The sequence below is a fragment of the Ahaetulla prasina genome, chromosome 9 (genome assembly GCF_028640845.1).
Source record: "Ahaetulla prasina isolate Xishuangbanna chromosome 9, ASM2864084v1, whole genome shotgun sequence".
Lineage (NCBI taxonomy): Eukaryota > Metazoa > Chordata > Lepidosauria > Squamata > Colubridae > Ahaetulla > Ahaetulla prasina.
The window spans coordinates 7,440,649-7,454,497 of record NC_080547.1 but is presented as its reverse complement, the minus strand read 5'-3'; positions in this window follow the sequence as shown (position 1 = coordinate 7,454,497).

Here is a 13,849-nt window from a genome sequence, read left to right as displayed (position 1 = left end):
GATGACACAACAGTGATTGGTCTCATTCGAGACAATGACGAATCCGCATATAGACGAGAGGTCGAACGACTAGCCTTGTGGTGCAACCAAAACAATCTGGAACTGAACACACTCAAAACCGTAGAAATGGTGGTAGACTTTAGGAAAAACCCTTCCATACTTCCACCTCTCACAATACTTGACAACACAGTATCAACAGTAGAAACCTTCAAATTTCTGGGTTCTATCATATCGCAAGATCTCAAATGGACAGCTAACATCAAAACCATCATTAAAAAAAGACAACAAAGAATGTTCTTTCTGCGCCTGCCCAAGGAGCTGCTGATCCAATTCTACAGAGGAATTATTGAGTCTGTCATTTGCACCTCTCTAACTGTCTGGTTCGGTTCTGCAACCCAACAAGAAAAACACAGACTTCAGAGGATAATTAGAACTGCAGAAAAAATAATTGCTACCAACTTGCCTTCCATTGAGGACCTGTATACTGCACGAATCAAGAAGAGAGCCGTGAAAATATTTGCAGATCCCTCGCATCCTGGACATAAACTGTTTCAACTCCTACCCTCAAAACGACGCTATAGAGCACTGCACACCAGAACAACTAGACACAAGAACAGTTTCTTCCCGAAGGCCATCACTCTGCTAAACAAATAATTCCCTCAACACTGTCAGACTATTTACTGAATCTGCACTACTATTAATCGTTTCATAGTTCCCATCACCAATCTCTTTCCACTTATGACTGTATGACTATAACTTGTTGCTGGCAATCCTTATGATTTATATTGATATATTGATCATCAATTGTGTTGTAAATGTTGTACCTTGATGAACGTATCTTTTCTTTTATGTACACTGAGAGCATATGCACCAAGACAAATTCCTTGTGTGTCCAATCACACTTGGCCAATAAAATTCTATTCTATTCTATTTCTGTGGTGTTTCCAAATGGGAAGGGCAAGGAATGGCATCCAGTCAAAAGACATTGAGCAGCTCTCCTATGAGAAGAAAAATGGGGGCGGGAGGAGGAGGAGTGGGAAAATACCTTAGGGGGCATCCAAATAAAAGATCTCCTCATCTGGGTCCTCAAAAAAAATTCCAAGAAATGAGGTAGAGTGATTGCACAATAAATCCTTCTCTGGAAAGACTTCAGGTCTCTTCTTTTTCATTCTCTTCTCTTCTCTCATTCCTTCCTCCCTTCTTCTTTCTTCTTCCCTCCCTCCCTCTTCTCTTCTACCTTCCTTCCTTTCCTTCCTTCCTGTCTTCCTTCCTTCTTTCCCTTTCCTCCCTCCCTTTTTTCCTCTTTCCCTCCCTCCCTCTTCTCTTGTTCGTTCGTTCCTTCCTTCCTTCCTTCCCTCCCTCCCTCCCTCCCTCCCTTTCCTCCCTCCCTTCTTTCCTCTTCCCTCACTCCCTTTTCTTTTCCTCCTCCTCCTCCTCCCTCCCTCCTCCTTCCTTCCTTCCTTCCTTCCCTCCCTCCCTCCCTCCCTTTCTTTCCTCCCTCCCTTCTTTCCTCTTCCCTCACTCCCTTTTCTTTTTCCTCCCTCCCTCCCTCCCTCCCTCCCTTCCTTCTTTCCTTCCTTCCTTCCCTCTCCTTCCTCCCTCCTCCCTCCTCCTTCCTTCCTTCCTTCCTTCCTTCCTTTCCTTTCCTTTCCTTTCCTTTCCTTTCCTTTCCTTTCCTTTCCTTTCCTCCCTCCCTTCTTTCCTCTTCCCTCACTCCTTCCTTCCTTCCTTCCTTCCTTCCTTCCTTCTTCCTTCCTTCCTTCCTTCCTTTCTTCCTCCTTTCCCTTCTCTTCCCTCCCTTCCTCTCTTCTCTCCTCATTCCTCCCTCCCTCCTTGATGAAACAATTCAAAATAACATTCATGGCAACAGATTTCTAATGATACAAACAATAATGTGTTGGTAGCAGCGGGGCTGTAATTCTTACCCCTTTGATAGATTTCAGATACTTGAACTATAGACAAGAAAGCCAGATGCATCGTTGAAAAACAATGTTCTCTCTCCAAAGTCATGTTGACAATCAGATTATTATTTCAGGCCGAAATATGGCAACAAGACAATACGCTCAAAACACAAGCACATCCACACAGCCACTCCAAACCTGGATGTCCGAGCTGGGTTTCAGCCGGTTCTGACCAGTTCTGGAGAACCGGTAGCGGAAATTTTGAGTAGTTCGGAGAACCGGTAATAAAAATTCTGACTGGCCCTGCCCCTCCATCTATTCTCTGCCTCCCAAATTCCCAGCTGATCGGGAGGAAATGGGAGTTTTGCAGTAAACTTCCCTTGGAGTGGGGTGGGAATGGAGATTTTACAGTATCCTTCCCCTGCCACGCCCACCAAGCCACACCCACAGAACCAGTAGTAAAAAAAATTTGAAACTCACCACTGCTGGATCAGCGGTGAAATCCAATTTTTTTTTATTACTGGTTCTGTGGGTGTGGCTTGGTGGGCGTGGTGTGGCTTGGTGGGCGTGGCTTGGTGGGCGTGGTGTGGCTTGGTGGGCGTGGCTTGGTGGGCGTGGCAGGAGAAGGATACTACGAAATCTCCATTCCCTCCCCACTCTGGAGCCAGCCAGAGGTGGTATTTGCCGGTTCTCCGAACTACTCAAAATTTCCGCTACGGGTTCTCCAGAACCTGTCAGAACTTGTTGGATTTCACTCCTGTGCTGGACGTGCATTTTCCTGCCGCCTTGTGAGCATCCTCACAGTTAGCATCCTTAAACTCCCAGCAGTGTCCATGAGCCAGCCTGCGCCTGGTCCAAGCTCATTTGTCTGTGTGTGTGTGTGGGGGGGGCTAACAAAAGCGGAATCCAGCCAGCCTCCCCCCTTCTCATCACTGCTTTGCAAAAATGAACCAAAAAATAACTCACTCCTTGCAAGAGGCGTTTGCAAGGCCATTTTTCTGCTCGATCACCCCGGCATTTCTCTGCTGCAGTTGAGTCAGAAGTTAATGGGCCGAGATGTGGAAGGGCTGCTGCAGAGCTCTGCCATGGGAATGCGGAGACATGGGGCTGACCCTAGATTGGCATCAGCCAGGGGTGCGGAAAGGGGGGCCCCCCCGTCGGAGTTCACGTCCCGTCCCCGCCTGTCTCCAGCCCAGCAGACCCACCTCAGGTGTGGGTTCCTCTTCCAAACACTCTTCTACAAGGTTGTTTAGCAAGATTGTGTCTGGAAGCCATACGGGTCTGGATGGGGAGAAACAGGCTCAAGCTCAATCCCTCCAAGACAGAGTGGCTGTGGATGCCGGCATCCCGGTACAGTCAGCTGCAGCCGCGGCTGACTGTTGGGGGCGAGTTATTGGCCCCGATGGAGAGGGTGCGCAACTTGGGCGTCCTCCTGGATGAACGGCTATCCTTTGAAGATCATTTGGCGGCCGTCTCCAGGAGAGCTTTTTACCAGGTCCGCCTGGTTCGCCAGTTGCGCCCCTTTCTAGACCGGGATGCCCTATGCATGGTCACTCACGCTCTCGTGACGTCTTGTCTGGATTACTGCAATGCTCTCTACATGGGGCTCCCGTTGAGGAGCACCCGGAGGCTCCAGTTAGTTCAGAATGCGGCTGCGCGGGTGATAGAGGGAGCCCCTCGTGGCTCCCATGTGACACCTCTCCTGCGCAGACTGCACTGGCTACCTGTGGCCTTCCGGGTGCGTTTCAAGGTTCTGGTGACTATCTTCAAAGCGCTCCATGGCATAGGGCCGGGATACTTACGGGACCGTCTACTGCTACCGAATACCTCTCACCGACCCGTGCGCTCTCACAGAGAGGGACTCCTCAGGGTGCCGTCGGCCAGGCAGTGCCGGCTGGCGACACCCAGGGGAAGGGCCTTCTCTGTGGGGGCCCCCACCCTCTGGAACGAGCTTCCCCCAGGACTTCACCAACTTCCTGACCTTCGAACCTTTCGCCGCGAGCTTAAGACACATCTATTTATTTGCGCAGGACTGGACTAGATTTTAAATTCGAATTGGTTTTAATGGGGATTTTATTATTTTTATTGTCATTTTTAATTATTCGGCCATTTGTAATAAGTTTTTTAATGGATGTTTTATTTGTATTTATATGTATATTTTTATCTGGCTATGAACCGCCCTGAGTCCCTAGGGAGATAGGGCGGTATAAAAATACGAAAAATAAATAAATAAATAAATAAAGATTGAATGAGGGCAAAACAGGATGGGATAAGAAGAAGTTTGGCAGGTAAGCGATGAAAGGTTTCTTAAAGTGTAAGTGTGAGAATCCCGTGTGTGTGTGTCCCCCCAAGACCCTTTCGGGCGTCTGCAAAATCAAAGTTCTTGGCCAGGTATTGAAGATACGTGCAAAACCCTACAATGACGTCACTTTTCTTAACAATGCTTTTGAGTTGTTAAAAAACGTAGAAGGGTGGGTTTCCCCCCCCCCCATGAAACGTATTTCGTTGACGTTCATATCTCACGGGTTTAATAGAGATGGTCCTCCTTTAATGACCGCTTGTTCAGCCACCCTTTGAACCAGTGGTGAAATCCACTTTTTTTTTTACTACCGGTTCTGTGGGCGTGGCTTGCTATGTGTGGCAGGGGAAGGATACTGCAAAATCTCCATTCCCACCCGAGTCCAGGGAAAGGTTACTGCAAAATCCCCATTCCCTCCCCACTCCCGGGGGAAGGATATTGCAAAATCCCCATTCCCACCCCACTCTGGGGCCAGCCGGAGGTGGTATTTGCCACTTCTCCAAACTATTCAAAATTTCCGCTACTGGTTCTCCGAACTGCTCAAAATTTACGCTTACCGGTTCTCCAGAACCTGTCAGAACCTGCTGGATTTCACCCCTGCTTTGAACTTACTATGCCACTGAACTAATGAGAGTTATGATGGATGGAGCCTTATACTCAAGATGGCCTCAGAATCTCCAGTCATGTTATCGCAGTATGTGTGTGTGTGTGTGTGTGTGTGTGTGTGTGTGTGCATGTGTGCGTCAGTGGTGGGTTGCCCCTGGTTCACAGCAGTTTTCGTGAACCGGTAGTAAAACCGGGGGAGGCTCCGCCCACCGACCCCGACATCATCAAGAAGCTTCTGCGCATGTGGTCCCGCTGCGAACCGGTAGTAAAGATAAGTAGAACCCACCCCTGATGTGCGTGCGCTCAATGCCCAGCTCACAAATATAATGTCACAGCACAAGACACGTTGTTGTGCCTCGTCCTCCCTCCTCTCCTCAGCCGGGCCCCTCCCGTCTCCACTCGGGCCTGTTATCAGACTCCAAGTCTGATAATGAAGATGAACAGCCTGTCATGCCTCCAGCCCCCGGCCCTGGCCCCATGCCCGGAGAGGATTCCAGGAATGAACAAACAAACCTGATAAACCTCACTCTTACAGCGTGTGAGCAGGAAACCAGCCACGTGCTGGAATTACTGACAGCAGATCCAGCTGAAGAGAATTCAAAGTGGGAGGATCCTCGCTTCCGGAGATCTGAGAGGCGACGCCAGCAGAAGGGAGGGAGGGGCAGGCCTCGATAAATGCTGAGTCATGGAGCCACACCCCCCAGCCTATATAAAGGACCTGCTTTTGGCATTCCAACCTTGAGTCAAGCAAAGTCTTATCTAGTTTGCTGCTGTTGCTGAAGTCACAACTTGGACTCCTGCCTTCCCTGAGAAACCTCGAAGGAATTTGACAAGCTGCAGAGGCTTTGTTGCTACGCTTGATACGGACTTCCTAGACCCGGTCGTCAGAGGGGGAGGGGGACACGACACACGTGATCACCGTTTGTGATTTTGCTTAATGCTTTCTTACAAGCAAAATCATTGGGGAAGCCAGCAGGAAGTCAAACGGATAGCAATCATGGGACATCCTTCCTAAACCACCTACGGTGACTCAGGAGGGCAACGGAGAGGGATGGAATTGCCCCCTTGAAGACGTGTGGATTTAAGTTCCCAGAATTCCCCAGCCAAATGGCTATTGAAGCAGTGGTGAAATCCATTTTTTTTATTACCGGTTCTGTGGGCGTGGCTTGATGGCCATGGTGTGGCTTGGTGGGTGTGGCAAGGGAAAGATACTGCAAAATCCCCATTCCCTCTCCACTCCTGGTGGAAGAATACTGCAAAATCCCCATTCCCTCTCCACTCCTGGGGGAAGGATACTGCAAAATCCCCATTCCCTCTCCACTCCTGGGCCAGCCAGAGGTGGCATTTGCCGGTTCTCCGAACTGCTCAAAATTTCCACTACCGGTTCTCCAGAACTGGTCAGAACCTGCTGAATTTCACCCGTGTTGAAGCCCACACATCTTCCAGTGGCCGGATTTGAGAAAAACACCGGTCTTGCGGTCTATGAAAAATGGTTCCTTCGAGTGCATTACTTGACCTTGAATTCCAGACAGACAGATGCCAGGAAGTTATAAAACTTGTTCAGTTGGAAACCGCCTTGAAAAAGCCTCCTCTGGAATGTTAAGTGTCGGAAGGCCAGACAGGCGGAGAAGAAAATTGTGCAGACTGGGAAAAGAGAGGCTTTGCACCTGCTCAGAGGCAATTTCCCCCCCCTCCTTTATTGAACTGGTTCAGAGCCTTGACGCTGCAAACAGATGTTGGGGCTGGGGACGATCGGCTGCCTTATTTTGCTATTCTGTTTTCCTCTCTTACTTGCGCGAGCACTTGGTTTCTCATCCCTGGGTGGCGGCAGTTGAAACTCAAATTAAGGAGAGACGTTCCTGCCGCCACCCAGGATCTGTGAAAATCACATGGTTTTACTGTGTGGTGCAGTTGCCAAGGAGAATCACAATTTGTGTACTGCGTACTGAGGTTCTGATTCTGAACAGCACCCTACGGAGACGTGGATAATGCAGATAAGATCGCATTTAGAGGAAGGGAAGGGGCGGTTTGGAGCCTGGAAGCTAAACCTCAAACCACATTGAAAGTTTTGCAGGACCGATTTTGCTAGTAAATGAGGTTTGGGGAGGAAGAAACACATGGTATTCCATAGTCTTTGTGGCTTCACTCCCAGGTCACACATCTTGCTTCTGTCTGCCACACCCTTCCAGCAGTGGCGAAATGTAAAATTTGTTACTACCGGTTCTGTGGGCGTGGCTTGGTGGGTGGGTAATGTGACTGGGTGGGCGTGGCCAACTTTTTTTTTTTTACTTTTAAAAGCATTTTTTCTACAACCCCTTCGGCCAAAAAAAAATGCTTTTTAAAGGCTCCTCTGACGATCCCAGCTGAGTTGCCTGATCGTCAAAGGCTTTTCTTTTAAAAGCATTTTTTTTTTGCCTTTAAAAGAAAAAAAAACCCTCTGCCGATCAGGCAACTCAGCTGGGATCGTCAGAGGAGCCTTTTAAAAGCATTTTTTTCTACAACCTCTTCGGCCGAAGAGGTTGTAAAAAAAATGCTTTTAAAAGGTTCTGACGATCCCAGCTGAGCCGCACGATCATCAGAGGCTTTTTTTTTAACTTTTAAAAGCATTTTTTCGGCCAAAGAAAAAATGCTTTTAAAAGTAAAAAAAAAAAACCTCTGATGATTGCGTGGCTCAGCTGGGGGGGGGGGGCAGGCAGGGATTTTTGCTACTGGTTCTCCGAACCACCCGCTGCCATCGCTACTGGATCGGGCAATCCAGTCTGAACTGGGAGCATTTCACCCCTGCCCTCCAGGCTCCACCCCTTACCTGTCAGACAACACCTTAGCCACATCTCCAAGCCAAAGACAGGGGCATCCAGGAAGGAGGTTGAAATAATAAAGACAGTGGCAATTGAAGACCAACACCTTTTAAAACAACATAGAGCCAGAGATGATATTCAAGTGGTTTGGACCGGTTCAGGTGAACCGGTAGCGGGGACTGCAGATGGTGGGCTCACCCGCTCGGACGTAATGCCGTCCTATTTAGCCACATTTTCGAGGCTGGGTGCATGCACAGAAAGCCGGGCGTATGTGCGAAAGGTGTGCACGAGCGAAGTGAGTGTGTATATGCGCGGCAAACCAGTGGCAACAATATGTGAAACCCACCCCTGCATAGAACACAAATCCATGTTTACCATATAATGGCTTAATGAAGAAGCAATAAGGGGGAGGGGATCACCTATCTAAGGTGGAGTGGTGCAGTGGCCTAGAGTTGGAGCTGTCGCCTCATAATCAGGAAACTGCGAGTTTGATCCTAGGTAGAGGCACATATTTCTCTCTCTGGGCACAGTGAGAATATATCTGCTGGATAAAACTCTGCATTGGCGACAGGAAGGGCATCCGGCCATTAAACACTCTGCTGGCTCCAGACTCCACTCTCGGTTGCCCAGACTCCACCTCGCGAAGGATTACGGCAGTGGTGGGATTCAAATAATTTAACAACTGGTCTCTGCCCTAATGACCAACTGGGTAGGCGTGGCTCAGGGTCATGTGACCGTGTGGGCGTGGTCACTCATGTCAATGGGCGCTTCGCCTTAGCTGTTACAATGTACTAAGGGTTAACCAGAGAGGCAGTTTCTGTAAGCAGGGCAATAAAGATTAGGCTAGAAACACCACCAGAATGTTTCCTTCCTGCCTGCCTTACAGGATTAGCCCTGTAAAGTGGAAAAAAACAAAATAAGATTTCTTTCAACAACCAGTTCTCCAAACTGCTTAAAAAGTTAACAACCGGTTCTCCTGAATAGGTGCGAACCGGCTGAATCCCACCACTGGATTACGGGGTTGTTAAATGAAGATGATTGGCTTTTGAAAGTCCCAGAGGTGTTAATTTTGGAGGCAGGCAGGCAGGCAGACAGGAGCGATGCCCTGCAGCTATCAGAAGTTTGAAGCAAACTCTTCAGAGAAGCAACCGTGAAAATCCAGCTCCCAAGTGCTGAGCAACTGACATTATTAAACGGGTAAGTACAGAGTCTCAAGAGGGGGAGATTGTCAGATTTAATTTTATGACTGTGTGTGCGTGTGCAATTTTGCTGTGTGTTTGTGTGTGTGTGTGTGTGTGAGAGAGGGAATCAGTGGAAGAATAGGTCACTTTTTCCCAGTTAATGAGAACAAAATAGCAGGTTCCCTCTGAGCGAAAAGCCAATATTAGCATGAGGAAGTAGAACCTGCTTCGCCTTCCCTGCCGTTTCCTTAGCTGCCTTTCAAAAACAGCTGGGCTTTTCCAATTCCTCCTTCCTTCACTTGCCAAGGGTGTAGTAGCTAGTTCACCGGAGACAATCTGATGATGGAGAAGATGAGACCTTCCTGGTACTTCCTTCTTGATTTCCATCATAAAACGTAGAATTAGTAGGGTTAAAGCTCTACTTGGGTGGGGTTCAAATAATTTAACAACTGGTTCTCTGCCCTAATGTCCAGCTGGGTGGGCGTGGCCAGGGTAGGTGTGGCCAGGGTGTGTGTGACAGGCAGCACTTGGCCTCCTGCACCCCACTGGGAGCAAAAAACGGACCACAGGGGGGCCATGCCGTGCCGCACCTCCCCGCGCACCGTTTTGGGCCTAGTAGGCCTCCCTGCACTTACCTGGGAGCCAAAACACGGTGCGTGGGGACTCCCAGAAGGGACAGGGAGGGGCCAGCCAACAATTTAACAACCAGTTTGCCCGAACCGGCTGAATCCCACCACGGGATTAAAGGCAGTGGTGGGATTCAGCCAGTTCGCACCACTCCAGGAGAACCGGTTGTTAACTTTCTCAGCGGTTTGGTGAACTGGCTGTTGGAAGGGCAGAGAACCGGTTGTTAAATTATTTGAATCCCACCACTGGTTAAAGGGGCCGAGGAGGTCTTCTGGTCAACCCCGCTGCTCAAGCAAGGGAACTTATATCATTTCAGACAAATGACTGAATCTCTGAATCTCTTCTTAAAAACCTCAAGCGATGGAGTGCCCACAATTTTTGAATGCAAGCTGCTCCACTGGTTGACTGTTCTCACTGTCAGGAAATTTCTCCTTAGTTCTAGGTTGCTTCCCTCTTTTGTAAGTTTCTGTCGTGTCCCACTCCTCCGCTGACGGCCGGGTCAGGGAAATCTGAATCAGGCGTGCCTCTGCAGCTCTGCCAAAGTCCTAGCAAAGTTCTCAAGGCAGGCAGGAGGCCAGAAAGTGACTTCAGCAAGATATGTTAGACTTTGCCTGACTCAGAGAATGCCAGAAAGCAGATCCTTTATATAGACCATGGGGTGTGGCTCTATGACTCAGCCCTTATCCAGGCCTGCCCCTCCCTTCCTTCTGTCGCCACCGCCTATCAATTCTTCTGAAGCGAGGGTCATTCCAGTCTGCAGCTGTTGGTAATTGACCTTCCTCAGGCTCACATGCTGTGGGGGAGGGGGAGGGGTCTAGTTGCTCCGTTTGCCTGGGCATGGAGCCAGAGCTGGGGGCTGGAGGTACTTCTTCCTCCTCAGCCTGTCTGGGCATGGAGCCAGGGCTGGGGCCGGGAGGCATACTAGGAAATTCCTCAGCGTTAGGAAGCAGATAAGAAGGCCCCGGCTGCGGTGAAAGCGGACAAGACACAACAGTTTCTATCCATTGCTTCTTGTCCTGCCTTCAGGTGCTTTGGAGAATAGTTTGATTCCCCCAATTCTTCTCTTCGTTAGACTGGACATATCCAGTTTCCTCATCCGTTCATCCTATGTTTTAGCCTCCAGCCCCCTAATCAGCTTTGCTGTTCTCTGCACTCTTTCTAGAGCAGTGATGGCTAAACTTTTTGCCAGCGCGTGCCAAAAACGGGAGGAGTGAGGGGATCATGCGCACATGTGCCCATACTGTTATGTCTTCGGGGATACGACCCGAGGAAAGCAGGCCTGTTGCTAGCCGCCGCTGATTGGTTGAGGCGTGGCTAGCTAAAAGAGCGGGAGACAGGGTTTGTTCTGATTGGTTCCCCGACGTGACAGCCAGTTTTAGTTAAGCAACTGTCACACACAAAAGGGAGTAGTTCGTTCTGTCAGGATTTCTCGAAGTTCGTTCGTTGCAGTTGTTGTTGTTGTTGTGAACTTTCATCAATAAACAAGTTATTGCTGACCAAGCCTCAGACCCTACTTGGTTGTTCTAAGTACAGAACACATACCCATAATTCGATGCACCCCACCACCCTTCAAATGCCCGCATGACCCACCCTGTGCTCCCCCCGCTTTTGGCATGCAATGGCACGGCGGGCACAGTAGGCCTGTTTTTCGCTCTCCCCAGGCTCCTAGTAAGGCTCTGGAGCCTGGGGAGAGTGAAAAAACAGGCCTTCTCCACCCCTTCAGAGGCCCTCCGGTAGTAAAAAAAATTTGAACTCCCCCAGAGTGGGGTGGGAATGGAGATTTTGCAATATCCTTCCCCTGGAGTGGGGAGGGAATGGGGATTTTGCAGTATCCTTCCCCTCCCACGCCCACCAAGCCACGCCCACAGAACCGGTAGTAAAACATTTTGAAGCAAGGGAGGACTCAAACTCAGGGCCTCCTGGTTGCTATCCCAGCACTTTTGCCACACCACCAATGTGGATCTCTCACTTAGGGGCCGGGTATTTACGGGACCGCCTGCTGTTACCTTATGCCTCTCATCAACCCGTACGCTCTCACAGAGAGGGTCTCCTCAGGGTGCCGTCCGCCAAGCAATGCCGGCTGGCGGCCCCCAGGGGAAGGGTCTTCTCTGTTGGAGCACCTACTCTGTGGAACGACCTTCCCCCCGGTTTGCGCCAAATATCTGACCTTTGGACCTTTCGCCGGGAATTAAAAACTCACTTATTTATTCAAGCGGGACTGGACTGATTTTTTAAATTTTAAATTTTTAATCCTTTGTAATTTTATATGGGGTATTTTAGGTTAGGTCAATCTGACGGTTTTAATTCGGCCACTATTGAATAGGTATTTTAAATTGATATTTTAACTTTGTATATTTGCTGTTTTTATCTTTGGCTGTACACCGCCCTGAGTCCTTCGGGAGAAGGGTGGTATAAAAATTTAAATAAATAAATAAATAAAATGAAAAGAAGGTTCCGCTCGCCTGACAATTCTTTCCTTAAAAAAAAAAAAAGCAGCTGGTCCAAGAGGAAAGTGTTTGCGGAGCGGAGGAAGACATTCCTGCACTCTTGCATTTGAAAAGATGGAGAACTCTTGACTTGGGGAATGAAATATCGTCTTTGTACTACTAGACAAACCATGTGCTGGGAAGCTTCCCTTGCCGTTGCTTCGAAAGGAAACTTCCGCTGGGGACCAACGCTTCATAAAACATTATAAAAATAAAGTTTCCTCCGCAAAATAAAACTGTGGTAGATCTGGCAAAAAACAGGGACGCGGTGGCTCAGGGGCTAGGATGTTGAGCTTGTCGATCGAAAGGCCGGCAGCTCGGCGGTTCGAATCCCTGGTGCTGCCGTGTAACGGGGTGAATTCCCGTGATTTGTCCCAGCTTCTGCCAACCTAGCAAGTTTCGAAAGCACGTAAAAATGCAAGTAGAAAAAATAGGGACCACCTTTGGTGGGAAGGGAACAGCGTTCTGTGCGCCTTTGGCGTTGAGTCATGCCGGCCACATGACCACGGAGACGTCTCCGGACAGCGCTGGCTCTTTGGCTTTGAAACGGAGATGAGCACTGCCCCCTAGAGTCGGGAACGACTAGCACGTATGTGCGAGGGGAACCTTTACCTTTACCTGTTAGATCTGGCAAGCTTAGAACCTGATCACCTTTTTTTGGCCGCTAAAGCCAGGATGGGGGGGGGGAGGCGCGAGAATCCCTCGATATTCTTTGAACTGTCACCGCCATCTAGTGGTCGAAAAGGAGTAACAGAATAACAGAGATGGAAGGTCTTCGACAAGATTGGAGGTCTTCTAGTCCAGGGGGTCTCCAACCTTGGCAACTTTAAGACTTGTGGACTTCAAATCCCAACTCTGGGAGTTAAAGTCCACAAGTCTTAAACGTTACCAAGGTTGAAGATCCCTGTGCTAGTCTAATCCCATCCCGTTATTGCTGTTTTTATTTGTATATTTGGTTTTTTATTTTTATTTTTGTAAGCCACCCAGAGTCATCGAGAGTGAGTGGGCGGCCATATAAATTCTCTCTATAAAACAATAAGAAGAAGAAAGGCAAGCAGGAAGGAAGGGAGCTCAGGGTTTAACAGTCCAGTTTTACATCGCAATGCATCAGGAGTGAAATGTTCCCGGTTCGGACTGGATTGACTGATCCGGTAGCGATGGCGGCAAGTAGTTTGGAGAACTGGTAGCAAACAATCCCTCAGCCCCCCTATGCCCAGCTGAGCCACACGATCATCAGAGATATTTTTTTTTTTTACTTTTAAAAGCATTTTTTCTTCGGCCAAAAAAATGCTTTTAAAAGTTTTTTTTAAAAAAAGCCTCTGATGATCGCACGGCTCAGCTGGGATCATCAGAGCCATTTAAAAGCATTTTTTCTACAACCTCTTCGGCCGAAGAAGGTTGTAGAAAAAATGCTTTTAAAAGGCTCTGACAATCCCAGCTGAGTTGCCTGATCGTCAGAGGCTTTTAAAAGCATTTTGTTTACAACCTCTTCGACCGAAGAGGTTGTAGAAAAAATGCTTTTAAAAGTAAAAAAAAAATAAAAAAAGTTGGCCACGCCGATCCAGTCGCATTAAGCCCCAAGCCATGCCCATAGAACCGGTAGTAACAAATTTTACATTTCACCCCTGCAATGCATGCAAAAAAGAAACAAAAAAAACCAACAACATCCTGGTTGCAGAGTTGTGGCCACCATTTTTTTCCCCAAGGACACCCCTCTTTCCCCTACCAAATGGCGAACATGGTACAACCTGGCATCTTTCCTTCAACAAGAAAAGTCGTACCGTGAATTCCCCTAGTGGGAAGGAGGAGCTTATGACTGATTTATTGAAATTATGATTTCTATTGGGCATTTTCTGGAAGGGAAAATGGGAAAAAAATATACAATATATCGTATTACACCATATTGACGGCATGTAGAATTGTGATAGCACACAACTGGAAACATCCAGAT